The 4,499-nt window shown below is 37.3% G+C and overlaps 1 non-coding gene across 1 annotated transcript; it reads left to right on the top strand.

Moving 5' to 3' along the window:
- The first annotated feature begins 3,661 nt into the window (after positions 1–3,661).
- Positions 3,662–3,767, top strand: LOC141681048 (small nucleolar RNA R71). The gene has a single exon (XR_012558490.1). It is a non-coding gene; the product is annotated as a small nucleolar RNA R71 (small nucleolar RNA).
- The last annotated feature ends 732 nt before the right edge of the window (positions 3,768–4,499 follow it).

Genomic DNA, 4,499 nt, shown 5'->3' with positions numbered 1-4,499 from the left:
ACTTTCGATACAAGAAAGGGTCATCCCAAAAATATTGCTCAGCATCGTGATAGGACCTTTTTCGTTGTTGATAGGTCAAATCGGGAGGATGAGAGTCACTCACATAAAAGTTTGCAAAATCTGCATACCATGGAGTTTTAGTTGCAACTGCAAATAAGTGATCATCTGGAAAAGAGTCGTCAATAGGAGTATCTGATGCAATATCTGAAATAAAATATAGTCATGAGAGATGATCTACAACCATGTTCTCAGCACATTTCTTATCCTTGATTTCCAAGTCGAATTCTTGGAGTAACAGAATCTATCGAATAAGCCTCGATTTTACTTCTTTCTTTGCCAAAAGATATTTCAGTGCAGAGTGGTCGGTATGAATAATGACTTTTGAACCAATGAGATATGTTCGAAACTTGTCAAGAGCATAGATAACATCTAGAAGCTCCTTCCCTATAGTATCATAGTTCACCTGAGCTTCATCCAAGGTTTTACTTGCATAGTAGATAGCGTGCAATACCTTATCTTTTCTTTGACAAAGAACTGCACCTACAGCATAATCACTTGCATCACACATGATTTCGAAAGGAAGATTCCAGTCTGGGGGTTATATGATTGGTTCAGTTACCAAAGCATTTTTAATCATGTAAAAAGACTCTAGACAAGCATTAATAAACTCAAAAGTGGCATCCTTAAGCAACAATTGAGTGAGGGGTTTTGCAATTTTTGAAAACTCTTTTATAAAATGTTGATAAAACTCCGCATGACCTAAGAAACTCCTCACTCCCTTGACACTAACAGGAGGAGGAAGTTTCTCAATCACCTCAATTTTTGCTTTATCAACTTGGATGCTACGTTCAGAAATAAGATGACCAAGTACTACTCCTTCATTGACCATAAAGTGGCACTTTTCCCAATTTAAAACCAAGTTAACTTCTTCACAACGTTTAAGCACTTAAGAGAGATTATGCAAACACACATTAAAATTAGAACCATAAGCACTAAAATCATCCATAAATACTTCCATAATAGAGTCAATGAAATCTGAAAATATGGATGTCATGCAACGCTGAAAAGTAACAGGAGAATTACACAATCCAAACGGCACTCTTTGATATGCAAAGGTACTATATGAACATGTGAATATAGTCTTTTCCTGGTCATCAGGGTGTATAGGGATCTGAAAGAACCCTGAATACCCATCCAAATGGCAAAAGAATTTATGTTTAGCAAGTCTCTCAAGCATTTGATCAATTAATGGAAGAGGGTAGTGATCTTTTTTAGTGGAAGTGTATAATCTACGATAATCAATACACATCCACCAATCAGTGACAACTCTAGTGGGAATTAATTCATCTTTATCATTCCTAACCACTGTGGTTCCTCCTTTCTTAGGAACTACTTGAACCGGGCTTACCCATTTTGAGTCAGAAATTGGGTAAATGATGTCTGCATCAAGTAGTTTCAAGACTTCTTTTTTTAACAACCTCTTGCATGTTAGGGTTCAAGCGGAGTTGTCCCTGTATACAAGGATTATGATCCTCATCTAGGTGAATTTTATGCATGCAAAAGTCTGGGCTAAACCCTTTAAGATCATCAATACTATACCCAATCACTTTTCGATGCATATGCAACACAGTAAGAAGCTTAGAAATTTGATTATCATCAAGATTCGAGCTAACAATCACAGGACAAGACTCATTGTCATCAAGATACATAAATCTAAGATTGGATGGCAAAGGCTTTAACTCTTATTTCTTCACCTGAGGTTTATCACAAGAAGTAATAGTGTTTGTTACCTCACAAGTTTGGCTTGGATCAGCCTTACCATCCAACTCAAGAACGAATGAGTCAACTTCAGCATGACATTCTCCTTCTAAAGCTTCAAGCATCAACACTGCTTCCAAGGAATCATTTAGTAAAATCTGAGGTAGCTCATCATGCACAATTTCATCAATGACATCAATCCTGCAACATGTATTCTCAAGCAAAGGGGACTTAAGAGAAGAGGTTAGAGTAAAATTAATTTTATCATCACCAACACTTAAAGTTAAAGTCCCACTTTTAACATCAATAACAGCACCTGCAGTACAGAGAAATGGCCTACCCAAAATAATGGGGATTTGGCTATCCTCTTTCATGTCTAACACTACAAAGTCCACATGAATATAGAATTTTCCAACCCTGACAGGCACATCCTCTAAAATACCCAAAGGATATTTTATAGAACGGTCCGCCATTTGTAATGTCATTTGTGTGCATTTCAACTCGCCCATGTTTAATGTTTGAAAAATAGAAAGAGGCATGACAGAGATGCTAGCGCCTAAGTCACATAAAGCTTTGTCAATAAATTTTGCACCTAAATGACAAGGGATTGAAAAACTTCCAGGATCTTAAAGTTTAGGTGGAGACTTATTTTGTAAAACAGCACTACACTCTTCAGTAAAACCTGCTATCTCCACCTCACTAAAAGATCTTTTCTTTGTCAAAATATCCTTTAAAACTTTGCATATGATGGAACTTGTGAAATTAAATCAGTGAAAGGAACTGTTACCTCAAGATTCTTGACAAGTGTCATGAACTTACCAAACTGTTGATCTACCTTTGTTCAGTTCATCCTGCTGGGGAATGGTAACTTAGGCACAAATGGTGGAGGAGTATTTAAAATCTTCTCATTCTCATATTTCTTACTTCCTTTAGTTCCACCCTTGTTTGTCTGATCAACATCATCCACCTTATCATCTTTGATGGTTTCCTTATCTTTCTCATCATTCACATCAACAATAGGCATCGGAGGACCATCATAGGTAAGACCACTCCTAAGAGCAATAACATTCACATTCTCCTTTGGATTTTTTGGTTGTGATGGTAAAGAGACAGGCTGCCTTGCAGTTGAAGAACTAGCCAATTGTGCAATATGAGTTTCCATCATCTTGTTATGGACTTTCATTTCTTTAATCTCTTGCATCAATAATTTCAGCATCTCATTTGTCTGATCAGGCTGTGCAGTTTGACTAGCTTGAGGAGCGTAATTTTGAGGAAGCTTCTAAAATCCAGGAGGATTCATAGGTCCCTGAGAAGGCCTATATTGTTGTTGTTAAGAACTCTGATATGATTGTTGATATTGTTGCTTCTGATTAGGCATAGGAATATTTTGAGCATTGTTGTTCTATATGAGAAATTCGGATGATCTCTCCAACCAGGATTGTAAGTGTTGGAGTAAGGATTATACTGCTGCCTCTGCTAAAAAAAATTTGCTTGCTCCATCTGAAAATTTTGTGAATTCTGGAAATTGAATGAGCACTCGTTACCCATGTGGCCTTAGATCCCATACACTTCACAAACAATATTATTCATGGGAGCCATGGATGACAATGTATTAATACTCATAGGAGGAGAAGTGGATGCCTGTGAATTCTTCAATGAATGAATCTCCTGAGTTAATGCAGCGAGCTGAGATGATAAAAGAGAATAAGCCTCCACTTCAAGTTTAACCCCTTTCTTAGGTGCTCTCGGGTTATTGAAGTGATGAGTGGCCAAATTTGCAAAAAAGTATATGCATCATCAACTCCTTTGTCTATAAATACACCACATGCAGCATTATCAACCCTACCTTTGGTTTCAGGATCAAGACTATTGTAAAAGTGTTTAATCAAAAACCACTTCTCAAGACCATGATGAGGGCATGCACGTTGAAGATCTTTGAATCTCTCCCAAGCATCATTAAGAGACTCTCCATATTCTTGTTTGAAACCCGTCATCTTGTTAATCAAGTCGTTAGTTCTGTTCGGAGGGAAAAACTCAGTTAAGAAAGCTTGAGCAATTGCATTCCACCTAGTCACATTGATATCATTCAACCATTTTTGAGCTTTGTCATGAAGAGAAAACCCGAACAACATGACTTTAAGTTGGTCTGCAGTGACACCTCGGTGTTTGATGGTAGAACAGAGCTGTTGAAACCTTTGTAGATGAAGTGTAGGGTCTTCAGATGGATGACCAGCAAACTGATTCTGTTAGATCATAGTAAGCAACGCCGGTTTGAGATCAAAATTTGCTGCTTCAATAGTTGGCATAGTAAGGTCAGTAGGTATACCACTCGGAGAGGGCTGTGAATAATTCCTCAAAGATTTGATAAGAAGTTCTACCATTTAGATATTTGAATTGCCGAGATTTTATTGCCTTCCTTTTCTTACTCGATCTATGAATTGCTGAGAAGTAATCCCAAAATCTGGACTAAGAGGAGTTACTTCTGCTTCTTCTGTGGACCTGGTGTTATTCCCAGTGGACTAACAATGAGATTTACAGAAGGGGGATTGAATGTAAATCTCAAAACTTTTTCAAGTTTTGAGCAGTTTTTAAGGCTAAGTGTTTTTGAGAGCAAGTGTGTGTGAATTGCTTGAAGCTAATGCAGACAGATATATATTCAAACACAAATGTAAAGAACACAGAAAACTTAAAAACTTTTCTGGAGGATTTGTTGTTCCACCAGAGATGTGTTATTTCAGAAA

The sequence above is a fragment of the Apium graveolens genome, chromosome 8 (assembly GCF_009905375.1).
Source record: "Apium graveolens cultivar Ventura chromosome 8, ASM990537v1, whole genome shotgun sequence".
In the NCBI taxonomy this organism is placed as follows: Eukaryota; Viridiplantae; Streptophyta; class Magnoliopsida; order Apiales; family Apiaceae; genus Apium; species Apium graveolens.
Note: the sequence above shows the minus strand (reverse complement) of the source record. Positions and strands in the feature narration are given on the sequence as shown.